Raw genomic sequence first — 21,305 nt, 5'->3', positions numbered from 1 at the left:
AGAGAGGATCCAAAATGAGGCCCATACCTAAGCGTGACTGCAAGGTTATTTATTTTGGAATGTTTTGCTAGATTTCATCCTTCACACATGATGGAATTTGCTCCAACCCAAATTTTCATTACCGGACATCCCTGTCCAAGACCACTGCTTTCAGAAGATGATGCAGTGTTTCATTCAGGGAGACTCCAAGGAATTTCTTTGCTTATGTATATAGAAACAAAGGGATGCAGCCTAACAAAATATCTTACTGACCTGAAAAAAGAGTATCCAGAAGAGATTTTGTCTTCTCCCCCAAAAATTCAATTAAGAGCGGTTCACCTTGTCCTTTTTTCTGAAGTTGCAGAGTCACTTCCTTGCTGAAACTCCATGGCATTTTCATCTTAAGGCTTTTTTCCAGTATGCTTTCCTGTGAGAGTTTTGTTCTCTATGATTGCTAGGCTCACACTTGTGAGAGAGGACAGATAGCAAAAGCTCTAAACCAGATGGAGGTACCCGCAGTCACGCTGAGTAGCAACCTTGATTAGATTTTTAATAATGCCAACATATTAAGCAGAACTGTGACAAGAAGAACAGATTCAAAGCAGCCAAGGAGGTAGCTACAGCTTTAATAAATCCTTTGCCGATTTGGGAAGTGGGAGGGTGAGAGAGCACTGATCTCAGCATGTAAAACTGAGGCAGGAGCTTAGAAATTAGACCTGGTACATCACTGGACTACTGCTGGGAAGCCACACGGAAAGACATAGCTTCGTATTTTAAAATGTAAGTAGTCAGCTCTTGGTTTCTAATGTCTCTTCCTGGAAAGCATTAAAAAAAATTATAGTAAATAAAAAACCTAAAATCTCGGGTAATTGTAGGAAGCAACCTCAAATTCTGCATTTAGAGCCATAGGATCTAATAGCACAGAGTACTTCAAGTTTTGCCACACACACACACACACTTATTTCAAATCAGAGGTTACACACCAAAAGCTCACTTTCAGCCTTTTAGCCTCAGACAGGCAGCACTTAAACCACATAACTGCTAGCAGCTTTCTGTTCACAAACCATCCTGGCAGGTTCTGTGCCCGAGTGCCTGGCTCAGCTGGGTGTCTAAGGGAAGGGGCTGCCTTGTTCATGCTGCAGTAGCACTCCAGGTGCCCTCTTTATTACCTGCCCCTGACTCTATCTCCTCCCCATATGGACTCCCTGGCTTCCTGGCACTTGGATGTACCATCAAATAATACCTTGCCTTGTTCTCTGACAATGCTTTCATGTGGATCTTGGTAACGGAGAACCTTTTGATTTCTCCACCTCTTGATCTTGGCCCACACTGACTGCTCACTTTTTGTTCTGTTCTGGGCTCACATGGAACTACGGGGAGCAAATTTATTTGTGATTGACCAATGCAACCCTATGCCTAACATCTACAAAGCAAGTCTCCTTGCAAAAGAAAAACTGCAGGATCAGAAGCTCTCTCAGTAAAGCAAAATATTTTGTTTAGTCCTTAGTAATGAGGAAGCACGAAGAAAAGGAAAGAAGGAATGTCAGAAAGTATAAAGTCATCAAAAGCAACTAATATGTACAATTTTGTCAAAGCCCACTTCCAGGTCACAAGAAAAATATAATTTTATTTTATCAGCAGATTAAAATGAAGGAGACACGGTTTCCAATGAAGAATTTTACCACCATCTTCAACAGGATAGAAAATAAAAAATTAAAATAATAATAACGATAATAATTATAATAATAATAATAATAATAATAAAAATAATAAAAGTGTCTTTAAAGACAAGTTTTGCCCTTTAACATGCAGACCTGTTACTGCACTGATGGAATTTTTATCATAGAATCATAGAATATACTGAGTTGGAAGGAACCCACAAGGATTCAGTCCAGGTCCTGGCCCTGCACAGGACAGCCCCAAGCATCACACCATGTGCCTGAGGCTGACAAACACTTCTTGGACTCTGTCAGGCTTGGTGCTGTGACCACTTCCCTGGCAAGGCTGTTCAACTTCCCAAACACCCTCTGAGTGAAAAACCTTTTCCTGATATCCATCCTAAACCTCCCCCAACTCAGCTTCAGGCCATTTCCATGAGTCCTGTCACTGGTCACAAGAGTGAAGAGATCAGTGCCTGCCCCTCCACTTCGCCTCATGAAGATGGTGTAGAGCCCAGTGAGGTCTCCCCTCAGTCTCCTCTTCTCCAGCTGAACAGACCAAGTGACCTCAGCTGCTCCTCATACAGCTTCACCTCCAGGCCCTTCACCATCTTCATTGCCCTCCCTTTCGACACTCTCTAAGAGCTTGATATCTTTCCTATATTGTGGTGCCCAAAACTGCCACAACATTCAAGGTGAGGTGCCCCCAGTGCAGAGCAGAGCGGGACAATCCCCTCCCTCGACCAGCTGGTGATGTTTTGCCTGATGGCCCCCCAGGACACGGTCGGCCCTCCTGGCTGCCAGGGCACTGCTGACTCATATTCAACTTGCCACTGACCAGGACCCCCAGGTCCCTTTCTGCAGCGCTGGTCTCCAGCCTGTCAGTCCCCAGCCTATACACACAGCCAGGGTTGCCCCATCCAAGGTGGAGAATCCAGCACTTGCCCTTGTTAAACTTTATATGGTTGGTGATTGCCCAGCCCTCTAATTTGTTGAGATCTGGGCACAAAGGGCAGCAGGACCTTCAGGTCTTGATGAATGCCTCAGGTACTAGGGCCTTAGTAGGAGATGCTGTTCATACTGTCTTTCATGCATATAAGCCTTGTCTTTCATATGAAGAAAGGCATGTAACAGTTATTTGAGTAATTGCAATCCAATTACCGCCCCAGGACAGACCTGCCCCTTTGCAGAAATACATCTGGGAATCTGCATAGATTTCAGACTGAAGGTAACAGAAATCATCTTGATAAGATACAGAACAGTCCTGCTTCTAACCTACCTGTTTTGTCAATGAACGTAATCAGTGAGGCCACCACAGATATCCAAGGGTACGCTGTGGATACTGCTTGGAGCTGCAGGAAAGGAAAATACAGTGGCAGCAGAGGGGCTACCTGTACCCAGCCTCCCAGTCAAGGCCAAGGAAGAACATGTAAGCACTGTCTGGGTGTGCACTAAGTCGAATATTAATGTGCAAGATGGTTACTGGAACCTTTACTATTTAAATTGCTTGTTTTTATGTTATAGTGAAGGCCAAGTGACAGAAATAAAACATTACTTCTCTTGGTACTCTCTACTTAAATTGCAGCAATAAATATTTTTAAGAGTAGTGTTGTCAAATCTCAAGTACAGGTTCATCCCTCCAGATTGTACATCATGCTAGCTTGTTATCTACCATTTCATTAAGAGCTTTCATAAATAAACTGGGAGCTACCTCTCTCCTGGTCTGGCTATTTCTAGAATTTGTTTCCATAAGAGTTCCTGCTCTTTTAATCTTCCCACACAAGAAAGTGCTTTGTTTCTGCTGAAAGCAAACTAACTCCATGTCCCTGTCCTACCTGCCTGTGAGGATCTGTTCAGTAGCTATAAGGATCCTACTTCCTTGCATTTCACAATATTAAACAAAATGCAAAGAATGTTTCTTGCATACTTAGATAAATGTGAATCTTTTGTGAACTCCCCTTGCCTTTCTGCAAAAGAGAAATAAAAATAATGATAGATTGAAATTACAAATTTCTAGTTTTCACATCAAAAGAGAATGAAACTGATTTCCAACCAAGTTTGAGAAAGGACAAAAAAGTAATAACTGAAAAACACACTTTCCCTGATGTGCTAAGGCTGTGATTACCTAACATGATTTCCCTTTCAAAACTCTCCATTGCTATGAGTCACAAATGTCTTTGATAGTGGTTTGCTGACAGTCTCCCATATGCTGGTTGTCTCAAAAACGCACACAGCTTGTCCAGCAAAGTGCTAAACCTCAGCATTTTGCAACCCTCCAGTTTATCTAGCAATTATAGTTGCTACAAAAAGGAAAAAAAAAAAAAGGCTGCTATTTGCTCAAAAGTATTTATAATCATTTCAGCTATTTCTGAGAGTGAATACAAGAACAGAATGCCCTGGCATATACAGTAACGAAAAGTGAGGGACAGCTCTCTTTTGTGGTTGTTGCATGTGCTGCTGACAAAGGAGATGCTGTTTGGTAACTAAATATATTAAAGATTGATATTGGCCTTTATTTCTGTTTCCTGATTTAACTTTTGTTTCAGAACATCACTGCTTTGGCTTGCACACTTTGTCTTCCAGTAAATCACAGCATGCACTTGCAAACACAGAGGGAGTCTCCAGCTTTTCCCAGGCATCAAATGGTGATTAGAAAATCATCCTGTATCATAAACTGCAGGTCTGAACCTGACCACTGACACATAGGTTGAAGAAAGAAGGCAGCTAGGGTTGAGAAAGGGAACTGTTGCATGGAGCACAGAGAGATTTATTGTCTATATAATTACTTTTTTTGTGGTTTGCACTGGCAGGAGAGACTTTAACTGAAATTGTTATAGGTTTGGAGTAAGCAGGACTCCATAAACATGCACTTGTCCAAGCAGTGACACAAACTCAAATCACATCACAGGGACATTTCAAGTTTGTGAAGTTTTCCATTAGATGTTGCCTGCTCATGGCACAAGAGTACAGAACAGCACAGATGCTACGCTGGCAGTGCTGCAGAACAGCTCAATCCTGTATATACCTCTGCTTCAGCAACAGAAGACAAAAATAGATGCAAGTTTTACAACTTGCAAACCCAGCTCCTCATTCTTTTCCTCCAAACCTCTTCCTACACCTTTAGATCTTTCTAAGATGTTTACCCATCTCTCCCACCCCCAAGACCTTGCCTGCAGCATAGCAGTATATGAATTTGCCTGGCAACCTGACATAAATATCCAACCAACCAGCAAACAAAGCCTGGCATGCTCTTAGCTGCAATGTTTCTGTGCACAGACTTACAACAAATCAGAGCTGGCCACCAGGCAAAGAATTAACTCATTTTCTTTAGCTCAATTGATAATCTAAAGTTTGAGGGGAGAGGCAGACATTTGCCTTCCTTTATTTTACCTATATGCAATGTTCAGAACTCAGCTCTAGACATCTCTCTCCATCTTTGCTCAGAAAATACAAAGTACTGTATCTGCCCTACTCATTTCTAAACTGGTCAAATAAATACCTCTACTGGGGAGAGGTGAGATAAAGCACAAGGAAAGGTGGTGTGTGAGTGAGCAGAGATACACTGGAAAACACACAGAAATGAGCTGTGTTTGACTGACAGCCTGGGATCCTGCAAGTGACCAGCACCCAGCTCATCACTGAAACCCACCGCAAGACCTGAGCTGTGCCCAGTGCCGAAGGCACCCTCTCAAGGGATGGCACTGAATGGGATCATTTCAGAAGGAGCACATCGCAAAAGGAATCAGTGTGGGGCAGGAATCTGTGCAAAACACCACAGACAACCTTCCTCAAGATTTCAGCTAATGCCAGTCTTCATGGAACCACAGGCTGGCTCGGTGGGGAAAGAGCATTGCCTGCCCTGAGCAGCTCCTTGTGTCCCAGCTAGTAACTGGTGGCCTTTCACATCAGTTCCAGCAGACAATGAGAGCTACACCCTGTGCAGAGAGCGGTGCTGCACCCAAGTGCTGCCGTCTTTGTCCCCCCACTCTTTGGGACGTGCGATACACCAGGAGTGTTTCAGAGATCAGCATGTCCTCTGCACTTCAAACCAGCAAACTACAAGGTAAGTACACAACAAGAAATCCCCGTCTCATTTCTTTAAACTTATCAATGTGGAAAAAATGAATGAGACCCATATCCTGTATCAACTATGAGCAGAGTTGAAAGGAAGGTAAGATCGCGTGATATTAGTAGTTTCATCGTAATTAAACTGTTACATTCCATCCTGCCCCACAAAACAGATTACTTGAGACTGGAACACAAAACACAGGACCAAGTCAAGCCAGAAACGAAGTTTCACTCCATCTATATTTGCCACCGCAAATGTAGCATCATGCACAAAGGTCTGAGTCACTGCTGAGCACATGGGAGTTCATCCCACTGTTTCTCTGCCCTATATACATGTAATAAAGAGCCCAGGTAAGAGATCCCCTAGGTGAGAGTAGATGAGGAAGGCTAACACACGTGTCATGCTTTGACACATCGCAGAAGTGCTTTTTACCCTTTGTTTAAGAGAAAGTGTTGCCAATGCAAATAATTATCAATAATAATGCAGTGAGGAAATACCAGAACTTGGTTTGTGTGGGATGGAGGTAAATTTAAATGGCACGCCTTGCAAAAGAGGCCGACAGGCTGTTCCACATGTACTGTTCTGCATACTGGCATGGCTGGAGTGTGAAATGAATGGAAAGCCTTAACCCCTAACGTGCCATTGTTTCCCCAGTTCCCTTGCCAACTAAATGGTTAGCAAGAGTGCACATCAGGAGAAAAAGGCCAACAGAGGGAGAGGGGGACAAGTCAAAAGTAAAAATATTTCTTACAACTGATACTGCAGGCTTGAAAATCCAAAGCACAAAGACAGTTTTGCCCTTCCCCCACTACTTAGCTTTGACTCGCAGTCAGGTCCTTCCATTTGTGGCTGGTACCACCCAACACTTTGGTGTGGCTGGCTGCACATGAGCATTGCTACGGCACATACTGCAGGAGGTTTAACACAAGCAAACATGAATACTTCTGAAACTACCTGACAGTACAACTCTTGGGTTAGTCTCTCAGATACTTAGCTTTGCCTTTCTGAAAAAAATGAGAGCGAGCTCGTTAGCTACATCAAATGCCTTCGTGCTTTGTCTTTCCCCACAGGAAACAACGGGAGCAGAGTCAGGCTTCAGAAGAGTTGGCAAAGGTTCAACAAAGCAGAGGTAGGCAAAAGCAGACACTCATCCAGCACCCCCATTTCTAGCGGCAGATGAATGCAAATAGACAACAACCTTTATGGTAAGCCATCTTTCTCTGTCCTCAAGAGCTTCATTTTACACAGGATGGTGTTTTATAAAATATGACTCTTACTACTCGGGAAGGCACATGCTGAATATTTGGAAGAATCAGTCAGTGTACCAACTGACATTTGGATTCCTATTTTCATAACCCAAGACATATAAACTTTCTTCCCCGTTTTTATTTGACTTTCTAAAACAAAAGCTTGCATTGAGAGAGACCCTGGAACACTTGGGAAAGAAGCTGGCAACACAGAATAGCCCTGAGGTACAAAAAGGGGGTAGCTTTATTTATTCTTCTAAGAAAAAGAGAGGAAAAGCTAATCCAAACAAACCATATGCATTCTGTGTTGTTGGTGAGGTATGGAGAAATCATGTCAAATACCCAAATTATACAGCATGTCTTTGGAAACCTGAAACACAAGCTACTTTGTCTGATTATGCTCATTTTACAGCTTCACTGAAGAAACTAAAGAAATTAATGCTTCAGGCAGTTACCCAACAATAATAATTGCCAAGACCCCCATCATTAAAATCATGTTGTGAAACTAGATAAAAGCAAGCCCTGTTTTGATCAGACCCCACATCAATATAGTGTTCACAATCAGCCTGCACAGTCATGCACTGTGGCCAAGCTCAGGCTTTTTTTCATCACAGCTCTGAACCAACGTGACTACACTGTCCTGAGCATGGGCACCATAATGTAGACAAGATGTAACATCTCTGCTGAGGATCTGAATGGGAACACACAGAAGAGATAAAATAAGTGAAACCAACAAATTTTAATCAAGACCTCTACAGAGCTATTTCAAAATGTGCTCTAAAATATTCAAAAAATTAAAATGTTCGTTAACACCATGACAAAGAGAAGCATATGAATTTCATTCTGCTAATTGCAGTAGCCCTCTCACTCTACAGACAAAGTTTCTTACTCCAAATACCTCAGAAACACACTGTTATTCAAGCTGTTGACCAAGTTCATATTATGGCAGGTACTACTCAGTATTTTCTCAGTTCTACTGCAAGGATATATATCTGTATTTTTTAATGTATACACTTGATCTTTTCCCCCAGAGATAAACAGAAGTGGCACATTTAAAGCATATGCATGAAACACAACATTTTTGAAGTGGCACCAGTGACAGCAGCAGCAGTGCTGGCAGCATGTTAGCATTTGGCTAATTGAGCCATTCAGGTTAATGAGCTTCACAATTGTGAGGATCAACTGGAAAAAAATAATTTCTTTAATACCATAAGCATTGAAAGCTTGCTCATCCAGGTTTCCAGAAGCATCCTATTTGTATCAAAGAGGAATGAAGACACAAATCAGGGAGTGAAAAGAGCCCCTCCCACAGCCCCACATACCCCTCAAGAAAACAGGACTCTCCCAGACACCCTCTATTTGAGATGCCAAACTGGAACGCCAAAACAAGCCCCTTACTGACAGCAAATTGTGCAGACTCTCCAGCTCCTTCCTTCCAGTGGAATAATTAACAATGCTGGCAAGTACATTATCATAAACTTCAGCGTTAACACCCCCACTGCAAAGAACAAAGGCTGTTCACATCCCTCCCAAGCTCCTGCTGCAGACTGGGTGCTGATTCTGACAAGTTGCTCTGCGCCAATTTAGATTCCTCTCACATTTGGAAGATGATGTTCATAACCACAAGCTAGAGAATACTTTTTAAGTGATGCTGGAAAGCACAGAAAACAGCACTCTGAAAACCTGCAAGCCAGCCCAGATCACCTCCTGATGTTGATTTAGCTGTCCTTATGCAGAATTCAAACAAATGGTTTATAACAGTTACACGCAACATCCTTTATCTCAAAGGATCTTGGAGTTCTGCTAGACTGGGGCTGGACCTTGCATGTTTATTACCAGGCACTCTCCCTCTTGATTGGCTCACAGGTTGGAAGAAGCCAGGTATCTGCAAAAGTAGGTCCTAAACACTTCCATTAAGAAGTTTTTTCCCACCTCTGATAAAAGGTCACCGTTGACAACATGCAGCAACGTTTCAGCACTGGGCAAACTTCAGCCCTGGTCAATGTACCATGGCTGACAGCCACCCTTCACTAGATGCAGGCCACTGGGAGGACTGGATATGTGACAGCTAACCCTGTGTTAGCTGACCAGCTGGAGCCTGCTCATCACTTCACTTGTTGGTGAACTTGAAAATCTAGTGAGGTGCCAAGTTGTTTTGGAGGCTTACTTGGACACACAAGCAACAAGAGCACTTTGCTACTCATGTCTGGTGGCTACACAGCTTTCCTTTGGATACGACTTCATGGATACAATTCATCCTCAGGGTATTTTGAGATTAAAAAAAGACACTTAGCAAGATGTGTCCTGCACTACTGTCAAGGCTGCAGGTGTTACAGCTCAGACAGGATACACAAGCTCCGTCTCTAGTATTTCTGAGAGCAGACCTCAGGCTACTACACTTGGGTTTTAATTATAAACTCCAACTGGTCTGAGTGAGACCCTAACCCAACCATAGCCCTCTTGCATGCGTCAAACTTCTACTCTGTGAAGGTGGAGGTTTACAACAGAAGAATAATTTCTACAGGGGGCCTTGGGGATGGCACTCTGTTGGCTTTTCTCTTGCTGGTCTGCCCCACAGCCAGGACAACATCTCTGGTTGTGAGGCTGGCACTTGGTATCTTTTGGGATAGTTAGGCAGGGAAGAGGGAACAGCTGCTTTGTATTCTTAATGGATTCTACTGAGCAAGACTGGATTTCTAGTGGAAAGCCAAGATATGTACAGCACCAGAGAGGTATATTTTTTATCTGCTGAAATAAGTAAACAAAAAAAAGCCAATACAAGGTACTTTACTGCAGATACTTTATGTTCCTGTGGTTGTCAATTTATTCAGCAAAGTTCTCTTTCAAACTGCTGTCACAAACTCTCCAAGTGTAACAACAAAAGTTGACATTTCTAGGAGGCAAGTGATGTCAAAGTGCAGCAACCTTATCCATGAGGTAACAAAACAAAGGAGAAGAGTATCATTCACTGGGAAAATGAACAGTCTGTAAAGAAACAACTGCACTGTAAAAGTAAACCAAACAATTCCAACCAAATCAAACCAGGCCATCCCTTACCTCTTCTGTCCCTTCCAAACACCTCTGGTTGCTAGCACCTGGGATGAACTGTGGCACAGGGAGTTCTCACTATGACTGGTATTTAGTACATAGAGTCTCTGCGTTTGGCAGCACACTCTGCTGACACAGAACAACGCTCAAGAGCTGGGAAATCTAGTGTTTCTGCGTCTTTTACGGAAAAAGAAAGTCTCCCTCACAGAGAGCAGATGTGTTTTTCACCTGACCTTTGTCAGCTGAGGATGCTGCACTACATTTGGACGTAAGTAGTAACAATGGATATGACCTGCCTTGTTTGTTCAGTGTTAAGTATTAACAAGGCCTGGGCTACCTCAGCCATGGCCACATTGCACTAGGCAAGATGTGCCAGCATAAACAGCTTTATACAAACACCAGCCCAACCTCTGGGAAGGACAGTGCATCCCAGGAACAGGGAAAAGAAGCCAAAGGTATTTTCATGTTGCTCAGAAAAACCAAGCTGTAAAATAAAGGATGGGGGGGAAGACACAGATCCATGTTTGTAGAAAACTCAGCTGTTTGTCAGTCACAGAATGCTTATTTTCATCTTCAAGAAATACGGATTTCATCTTTGGAGGTGACTCCTGGATTTCTCTCACAAATAAATAACTACTACTCAGCAGACAAAGAAACAATAGTCCTCAGACTCCAGTCTGTAGGGATTCATCTTTTCAGTTTCTTATACACAGTGGAAATGTACATTTTGTTATCTGCTGTCAAGGAGAGGGAAAGCCAGCAAAAGTTTTATTGCATCACATTCTCAGGATTCTAAACATACCATATCACATACACACTGTAATGAGTTTTATTTTAACTGTTTTTGGAGACTGCTTTAGTGGACACTGAAATTGAATAACCAGCTCTGCTCATGGAATGAAAGGAAGTATAACAGTATACATAAAAGGTCTGTCATGTTACAGAGGGCCTTGCACATAACCCAAGCAGGAGGGACGCGATGGCCATCGGCATGGAAGTATTTTCCATCTTATATGTTTAAAAACAACAAACACACACTCAAAAAAACCCCCAAGATACACACATCATGCATCATGCACTTGTATGCATATGTCCTTCATCAGGGGTATACAAAGGTGCCATGGTCAGAAGCTGGCAAGTCACACAGCAGCACTAAGGTAGCTTCCCACCCTACAACACTACAATATCCTTTTGGGATGGCATCTGCCTCTCAAATTTACATTTTTCCTCCTATTTATAATACTCTATTCTACCCTCCTTTCCCACCTATAACCTCTCTTTGACAATTTTGTTCTGGGGAATTGACGCATTAGGAAAACAATCAGCTTGGTCTGAAGCAAAGAGAAAGGGGATATTCTTCACATCTTGAGGAAACCAAGTCGTGCTTTCCACATCAGGCAAGTGCATCTGTACTTGGATCTCAAATGCTGGCCTGTCTCCCAACTTTATTTGTTCCACCCCACCATAAATGAGCTATCTACCCATTAAGAAAAGCTATAGTGACCTCTCTCTCCCCACCCTTTTTTGCCTCTGCTTTCAAAAGGTAATTCAGCTTCAATCACACTTTCAGTGATACCAGTGGAAATTTTCTTTTCCCTTTACTTCTATGAGAGCAGAAAGAGGTTGCACCAGAGGCCTGATCCTGGCTTATCCACACATAGAGTTACTAAGCAATAAGCCTGTAGATGAAACCAATCCAAAAAAAGATATCACAGAAAACAACTCAAATACTTTTTACCCTAAGTTTTTCTTTGCAATTTTTTAATTAAGAAGAATAAATATTTTAGAACTTCCTTTTCCCCCCTTCATAAGATCTACTACACATGAAACACTGATTACCCTGAGCCTGTCTCATTCTCTGTGTTGGTCCATGTTCAATATTTCACTGAGACCTCTAAGCTGGTGCTTGGTGTTGGCAGGTCCAAGAGGTTACTCGTTTTGCAGTTCAAAGGAAAGAATCTAAGACACTGACAATATTTGGAAACATTCCCCACCAATGACAGGGAAGAGCAAAAGTCATATTAACAAATGCTTTCAACATCAAAAAATGAAAATGCATTGTTATACTTTGTCCCTACTTCTGAAGGAGACTTTTCCTCCTCCTTATAGACATAAAGGGGGAAGCCATTGCCATTGTCATACTCAGATTCCACCTGCAATAATTTCACTATGAACAAATGTTCATTTCCAACCATTATCAGCTTGTTTCATTCTGTCCTTCAGTTTAATGTTTGGATGCTGTTTGCATTTGTTCAGATAAAACAAAAATCACATAACAACCGCTCACATCTTAACTTGCCTATGCGCAAGAACACAAAACGAAAGATGCTAGAGGGGTGAAGATTTTGTAAGATAAAAGACCCCTAAGTGGCAACACAGTCCTCCACGAGAATTTGTTGAGAGCAAAGAAACCTTTTAGGGGGCAGAAGTCCCTAGAAATATTTTATGAATGCTTATGTAGTATTGATACTACGGGTTATGGCTACCTGGCTGCTATTTATTGCCTGAGAGATATTAAAAGAACTTCCTTGGTAGACATTAAGCAAATGAAAAGACACATCAGCTACCCCTAAATTACCAGGAAAACACTAACAAAACCTTCAGATATTATAGGCCAAGACAGTCCTTTAGCCAATGCTGGTGACAGCACACAAAGCAATCTTTTCCAGTAGTTCCTCAGCCTATATCATCATGCCTTCTTCCTTCAGTATGTTCCTTTGGTACATAAAGCTCTCGGACCAATATTCATTTACTCTTGCTTTGCAGGTGCAAAGAAATTGGGAGTTTTCTAATGTCTAGGGAGAACTGAGTGGCAGAACTTACACATGGAAAGTCATCTGTCTGAAGAGGTTTGTTTGCAGAGGGGAGTACAGCACTGCTGTACCCATAGTTTCTCATTCCTTGTTCCTCCTCCTTCCCTGGACTTCATTAGTACTTAAGTGTACATGATGCAATTATCCTTTTATTCCTCATCTCTTGCACCATTTATCACCACTCTCTTCACCACTGAGATTTGCTACACTGATTTTACTAATCCATGACACACCGCATTGCCTCCCCCACCCCTTTTTTTTCTCTCTCTCTCTCCAGTCTTCATCTCCTCCTGCTGTTCACCATAAGTGAGGAGCCCCTTACCCAGCTGCACTTCCACCCACCCACCACCCTCTCACCAGGCATGCCGTGCATGTCTTTCCCAGCCTGTTACAACTCCTATTGTTTGTGTACACCTGTTCCATTTAGCCTCTACATGTTTGTGACACCCACCCAGGGCATAAAACCATAACGGTGTGGGCAAAACATGTCCCTGGGAATGCTCTTGGTCAGCAGCAGGGAAGGCTAAATGAGTTAAAAGAAATGCTTCAGAGGCAAAAATATGTAGGAAAGGGAAAAACTAAAGAAAATGAGGGAACTGCTCATTATTACATTAGCAAACCTAAACTATTTATAAGCACTACATCTATCTATCACTTCAATTACAGATTTCTAAATGAGGCTGAAGCAAGATATCCATAATTATTACTGAAATGCCATTTTTACATTAGCCCAACAGTTGTGCACGTTCCTCACAAAACGCAAAAAGCAAGCTGCCAATTTATTTTTTTCTGTAAACTACAGATAAATTAATCATCTAAATACCTCTTCTGCAATAGATTTGATTTTTAACCCTGAATTCCTATTTCCTTTGAACAGCATAAGCTGCACAAAGCATCCTTTTCCCTTCTATCTCCTCTCTTAGGGAGCTTTTTCCTCCCCCATTCTGTTTAGTCTATGGGTGCTCAGAGGAAGAAGTGACATTAAAAAGGCTTGTTTAACTTGCTTGGTAAGGCTGTTATTCCTTACACCTCTTCCCCCCTTTTCTTCCATTTGTCCTTTTGTGAAGTTCTTTTTTACAGCTCCCAGTGCTATCTGCTCCACCTTGCCTTTTGCTTCCTTAGCAGAGAGGAACTCGGGAGGTGATGTTTGCAGCCCGGGGATGCACGTCCTTCATTTGGAGAGAGCAGGAACAGAGACTGCCCAGCTCCTGCATGTCACCAGCCCCAGAGCTGAACCTTGTCATGCTGCATGTTTGTGGACTCACCCCAAGTCAGCATAAGGTCTGGGGACCACCATATTGTGCTCTTTTGCCCCTCAGTTCTTCCATCTGCACATCCCTTATGCCCAGGTAGTTGCTATCCTGCTCATTCTTTCTCTCCCTTCCTAGTATGACCAGCTTTGTTTCCAGGCTTCGTTTTCCCTCTCATCATTGCTGGAAACACTTTTCCATTCCCATAAAAGCACCAGGGAGTTTTACAAACCACAGAACTTTGTCTTCAGATTTCATGGAGAAGGAAATCAAGGCATGAGGTGTACGAAGAAAAGGGTGTGGATGTTGTTTACCTGGACTTTAGTAAAGCCTTTGACTCTGTTTCCCGCAGTATTCTTCCGGAGAAACTGGCTGATCATGGCTTGGACAGGTATACTCTAGGTGACCAAGCCCAAAGCGTGGTGGTAAATGGAGTTAAATCCAGCTGGCAGCCTGTAACTAGTGGGGTTCCCCTGGGCTCAGTATTTGGGCCAGTTTAATATCTATCAACAATCTAGAGGAAGGGATCAAGAGCACCCTCAGTCATTTTGCAAGACCAAGCTGGATGGGAGTGTTAATTTGACGGAGGGTAGGAAGGTTTTGCAGAGGGATGTGCATCAATGAGCTGAGGCCAGTTGTATGAGGTTCAACAAGGCCAAGTGCTGGGTCCTGCCCTCAGATCACAACAACCCCATGAAGTGCTCAGGTTTGGGGAAGAGAGGCTGGAAAGGGGCCTGGCAGAAAAGGACCTGAGGCTGCTGGTTGACAGCCAGCTGAACATCAGCCAGCACAGTGCTCAGGTGGACAAGAAGGCCGACGGCATCCTGGCCTGTGTCAGAAATAGCGTAGCCAGCAGGACTAAGGCAGTGATCATCCCCCTGGACTCAGCACTGGTGAGGCTGCACCCCAAATCCTGTTTTCAGTTTAAGCCTGTCACTACAAGAAAGACACTGGGATGCTGGAGCACATCCAGAGAAAGGCAATGAAGTTGGTGAAGGGTCTGAAGCAAAAGCTTTATGAGGAGCAGCCAAGGGAGCCTGGAGAAAAGGAGGCTCAGGGAGACCTTATCGCTCTCTAGAACTATCTGAAAGGAGGTTGTAGCCAGGTTGGGGTCAGTCTCTTCTCCCAATTAACATGCACCAGGACAAGAGGAAACAGCCTCAAGTTGTGCCTGGGGAGGTTTAGATTGGATATTAGGAAAAATTTCATCACTGAAAGGGTGGCCAGGCATTAGAACAGGCTGCCCAAGGAAGTGGTGGAATCACCATCTCTGGAGGTATTTCAAAGACACGTAGATGTGGCACCTGGGGACATAGTTTAGTGGTGGACTTGGCAGTGCCGGGTTAATGGTTGAACTCAATGACCTCAGAGTTCTTTTCCAACCTTAATGATTCTGTGACTCTTGAATATGGGATATACATGTGATATACCTCCCTGAGCAGGCCTGAGCACAGATCCTTGGAGCTGCTGATTTGCTACTGTATATTTCAATTTACAAGAGAGGTAACTGTGGTCTAAATATTCTCTCTCACCACACATAATTTCCCTGCCTGTGCAGAGAAAGGTTTAAGCCACACACAAAACAAAATCTATTCTAGGAGAAACTTTTTTTTTTTCAAATTAAATTGTTACAGCAACAGAAGTTGTTTCAAATGGTTGGGCAGAACCTCCCAGAGACACTCTCTGCTATCGAACACTTATTTTCCATCGCTCTCCACACAAAGAATGACAACTTTATATCAGATGACAACTTGTTACCAAAAAAAGATATTAAAACAAATTATAAAAGTTGATGGTTACAACATAAGCCCCTACTTTCCTTTTAACTTCATCCCTTGGCCTTCTACTTCAAAAATAGCTTTGAAGATCTACTGTAATTTTCGCCCTATTGCCAAGATCGTGCTCAAGTCTTGACTCTGACCTGGCTTTCAGGGCTTTGTGTGCATTCTAAGGTTTGTTCCACTGTAACCATAAACACTTTTAATACCCCCTTTGCATCACTTTGAGCTGTGAATGGTGCTTTAACTCTATTGAGCTACCAGGCTGTATTGTTAGAGAGCTGTTTGTCCTACAACTCTGTCCTAATTTTGTATTTACCTACTGCCAATTCTGCCTGGCCAATAAAATATCCTCCTTTCAACTCTTAACAACACATTTCACTTGGTGTCTCATAACTAGAAAAGTATTTGCAAGTAAGGACACCTGGTCGCCCTTTCCCTGCCTTGTTCAGGTGCCATCATACACCCACTTCAACCCACCACAACACCAGGTAGTTACAAGTATGGCAAGAGTCTGAATTTATTTTCTGCCAGATAAGCCCTACAAGCCCATTTATTATGTGGCTGTAGGAAATTTGGTGCTGACATCAGAAGGCAGCGGGAACAAGTGCCCAAAAGTGGGACCTCCACTATCGACAGCTGTGCAGATCCATACTAGATAAAAGGCAAACAGCAACTGCAGTCAAAAGCCCAAGGAACTTGCCTTGTAGCTAAGAGCACTGTTGAGAATCTGTGCTAGAGAAGAGGACAGCAAAGTCTGGCTGCAAACATGAAGGGAGGATAATTTAATTCTTACATAAATATTCTGAAATAGATAATTATTTTAAAGTAATTTGCAGTGCTAGTATGTTCTAGCTCTCTTCGTGCCTACTTCTACTGGGTCTTTTTTCACCTGATTTGACTAAATAATCAAGGAGGATATTTGCTCATTCTGAGATTACTAAAGACTTGAGCTGTGCACCCCAAGGACAGGCATTTTCACATTATTCCAGAAACATTCATATATGGTACGGGTGCTGGGAACACAGAAGCTCATGGTATGGCACTGGCAAGCCCTGCAGACATTCAGTTTATGTAAATATATCAGAAAGTCAATCATCAACATATTTATTTCAAAATTAAAACTAGATCCAGTACAAGCTAGACACAGTGAAATAAATGGCAGAGTTCATAGGACTGAATCAGAGCCCAAATGTCTCAAAGAGGACATCATTACCTGTTCCACTAATTACAATTTTTTAATTAGCAGTAACAGAAAATACACATAACTAACACTTGCAAGACACACACACACACAGACTGAAAACTATTATATTTGCATTAGGGCAAGCAGAGAATGTGTAGCGAAAAGTAACTCAGCCTCAGCTGTTTTATCTGAAGGGAGCATCATCCTGACATCTGGGCAGTTGGCACTTTAAGATCTCCCAGAAGATTTAAGTCAAGAAATCTTGAGTAATTCTTCACAAGCAGCATAGTCCTATGTACAATCAAGGGCTGCATATGCTGGAATCCAGGCAGGGTGGACAGAAACTTACAATCAAATTTTAAAAATAAAATTCAATTTTTTAAGAAAAAAGTTGGGGTGGCATACCCAGAACAATGAGAAGCAGATCTTCACACTGAATAAAACCCCGCTTCACATGGTTATGGCCAGCATGTGGAAAATCACACATTTTTAGCAGGTGAAAGAAACAAGTGTATACTTTTTTGCTGACTGTAATTTCAGCCTTGGCCCAAGCTGTCCTTCTCCTTACCCAGGAGTGCACTTATTGCATCTTAGGTCGCATCTCTCTATAAAATACAGGTTTTAAGAGACAGCTCGTTTCTTTACCTTTAGGGAATGCCTGGGAAGTCTTTTCATTAAAATGCTAATAGAACCATAAAGTTTAACACCAAATTTCCCCCACTTGAGCTTGAAAGCAAATGCTTTGGTCTAATTCCGATCAGAACACTGTCTATTTTTTCATTAAAGTTTTATTCTGATGTATTCATTATTGAGGAGCCTATGAGGAGCTGCATTATATTCAAAAATGAACTGAAATGAACTTTGAAGCACGAAACAAAGCCTATCTATGCAAGGGAGCAAACTGCATAAGGAATTAAGAGATGAGACTTGCTGCATTTCTAAGTGGTTTGTCACTGTAATATACCAGTACTTTGTTGTTCTTGGGGCTACTAACCGCACTTATCCCTTTGGTCCACTTTATTTGGTGTACTCATTAAATAACAAAGCATCAACACTTAGCATGCACATTCATGATGTTTCCTAGGCTGGCTCTCAATTCATCTACATACTAATGCAAGAGGACACATTCTGCAATACAAACAAGCCCTTGTGTCACGTTGAGTTACATGTTCTCTGGCTTTTCCCAGTGTGTGGGAGGGTGCAGACTCTCTACAAAGCTACTGCTACCCAAAAAACTGGGCGAGAATGCTTCCAGCTTCCAGCCTCCTTGTCAGTCAATAAGAGGCGAGGATGAAAGAAATGCTTAGCTTAAAACTTGTCTTTCTCAAAATAGCTGTAGGATCAGCAGCGCCCAGTGCTTCTTTTACTTCACTACTGCAGCGGCCCAAAGGTATAATTTGTGGGCCAGCCATGCAGAGCTAAAGTACATGATGAGATTTAAAGACGATTCAATGCCCCAACACATTTTCCCTTAGCTCCACTCAGCCCTCTTGGAGTGCTCTTTAAGAGCATTGGCTTATACACTCTTGATAACAAAACACTTAGAGAAGCCGCAATCCATGCTCTTGCAAGCACACAGTCACGTGGTTTTCTCACGGTAACCCTCTCCTCTTCCTCTGCCCTTTTTCCCATTGCCCTTTTCTCCTCATCCATTTAGATTACATCCTCCATGGGACAGAGCCCAAACTCTCTACCTGACACCCTCTGTGAGTCCCCTCTAGTAAGGAGGAAGAACATACCGTAAAGTTAAGAAGAAAAAAAGGGAACACAGCACACACACACTTTCCATTTTGTATTTGAAAAGGAATCTACATTTTCCTGTGTCACCTGCCCTTATTTGAGAAATTTCTTTTCTTCTGGTTCTCATTATGGTTTTAATGAAGCAAGGAAAGCTGATTTAAAATGACTCTACTACAAATGAGCTGACTTTAGAAAAAAAAAAAAAAAGGAATGCATTAGCAGAGGAGAGGTTTCTAGCCAACTCTCTAAGGCTGTGTTTTTACAGAGTCCATGGGGAGCACAGTATCAGGGAGGCAGATCTCTGCTTCCAGGAGACCCCTGAACAACAAAAAGGGGCCAACAGGGCTACCTCACTTCTGCTGCACTGGAGGAAGAGGGCAGCTCTGCACGATGCCAGCCCAAGGACTGCAGGGCTGGGGGAACAGTGCCAAGGCAGGAGAGGATGGGAATGGGATGGGGAGAAGAGAGTAACCCCGCATGGCTGCTACTCCCACACAGGGCCACTGGCCTTCCTGCCATCTTCTGTCCTAGTCACTGATTCTTACCAGTCCTCACGTTCTCCTCAGCCTTCCTCATCAAAATTCAATTGCAGGGCAACCCTCTCCTTCCCCTTATCCATTTGGTACTTTGTCACTAACATCAGGATTCCCAGAAAAAGAGCAGCAGTGCCACAGGCGCTGAGGAGCGTGGGCTGGCCACAGGGCAGGCAGGCCATGCTCCAGAGCCCACACTGGCTTCCCAGGTTGAGAAAAAAAGAATTTTAGCTTTGCCACTGATGGTGAAAAAAATAGAGAACGTTCCCAAAGCACTGGAAGCTTGGCCTATGAGAGAACTGTACACCATGCTCTCCCTTACTTCAGAAATCTGCCTTTGCATTTCAAGCAAAGATCTCAAAAACTAAAAGCTAACTATGAAGAATAGAGCCAAACAACTTTCCATCTCAATTGCTGCACAAACATTCCTTCAAAACTGTTGGAGCTACATGAAAGGAAAATAAGCACAAAAAGAATTTGAATAATGCCTGTGTCTAAGGGTTACTATCTAAATACCACATACTCCAGCACTTATGAATCATAAGGCTCATTCAGGTATAAATCTCTCCAGAATACTGTCTGTTAACACCTCATGATGCCTCTATTTGTTTTTGATCCTCCACACCCACTTAAGGTCACTTAATGTCAAAGCCCTAACACCACAATGCAAAATCAGTAGAGGGGTTCCCTAACTTACAGAAATTTCAAGGTGTTCTGAATTGTGCTTTTACCAAAACACCCAAAACCCAACCCCAAAACCATTTAATTGCTTAACAAAGTCTCAGCTAGCACTGACTAGACATAATCTTACAAAGGTCTTTTGTCTCTGCCCGAAATCTTCGGGTATAGAGCGCTCTTTGCTGTGATAATTGGTTTGGCTGTCCATTCCACCCATCAGGTGATGGAAAATATCCATCAGACTAAATGCAATGTGAGAGAATTCTCTTTAGCCAATTAGTTGGTAATGAGAACATTAGCCACAGTATCTTCTGCAGAGGGCACCTTAGCAATTCCAGCGAAGCCCACAAAGATGACAGTTCTATCTGTGTGATTAATAGCAAGCCTGTGACACTATAGGAATTCTACACAGTTGTGTAAAATCAGGGAGGAATGATCCACTTTATGCTGTTAAATATTTTAAGAGCCACAGATGATTTTATATTACATTCTAATACATACACTTATTTTGTGTCTTGCAATTAACTCTCCTGCACCAAGAATAGTTTTTAAAGCATTTGGAGTTCTCCAGCCAAGAGGGATTGTATAAATTCAAGCAGCAGTTACAGAATGGTAAGATTCTTCCTTGTACAGTGTGGGTCTAAACATCAGGAGGGCAAAATTAAGTCAGCTTGTTTCTCCACTTTCACCTTAAGTATATTCTTCTGACTCTCTAGAAAGTGGCTTAACTTCCAACCTGGCAGGTCAGAAACAATCACCTGTGTAACGTGCAAGGCAAGGGGAAGTCAATATTTGTTCTTCACAAAGGGACTTTTGGGACAGAGAGTACTTTCCTTGTGAACTCACACGTACACATGCAAAGGCACACTCAGATGTCCTCTGATCTCAATGGGATCACACCCCAAAGTCCTTCATACCAGCATAAAGCAAAGGGGGAACCGTGTACCTTCAGCTATATCGTGGCACCGGCAAGGAGGGGATTCGAGCACCACTGCACCCAGAACTGTACCTGTGAGTTGTCCCTAAAACACCCTGAGGGCACTGCCACATGTCAGCACTCTGGGCTGACCGACTAAATGATCCTATGGGGAGTTTTAGACCCCACGTCTCAATTACTGAATTGGGCAACACAGAAAGAAACAAACTGTACTGACACGTGAACTGATTCAGCTACACCAGTCAAAAATCTTTAAATAGGCACACTGCAAGGCTACACTCCAGATTAGCCTAATTGGAGTTAATTGCCAAACGAAATAAACAATTTGAGTTTCCTGTTGTGCCAGAAGGGTGCTTGTAAGAGAAGTCTACAATGGGGCAACTATTGAT

General features: G+C 42.7%; 1 protein-coding gene across 1 annotated transcript in view; it reads right to left on the bottom strand.

The window, feature by feature from the left end:
- Nucleotides 1-21,305, bottom strand: part of MAML3 (mastermind like transcriptional coactivator 3) — a 265,701-nt gene that overhangs the window by 147,529 nt on the left and 96,867 nt on the right. The gene's annotated exons all lie outside the window — the stretch shown is intronic.

This window comes from Lepidothrix coronata, unplaced genomic scaffold, assembly GCF_001604755.1.
Source record: "Lepidothrix coronata isolate B3197 unplaced genomic scaffold, Lepidothrix_coronata-1.0 Scaffold82, whole genome shotgun sequence".
Taxonomy (NCBI): Eukaryota; Metazoa; Chordata; class Aves; order Passeriformes; family Pipridae; genus Lepidothrix; species Lepidothrix coronata.
Note: the sequence above shows the minus strand (reverse complement) of the source record. Positions and strands in the feature narration are given on the sequence as shown.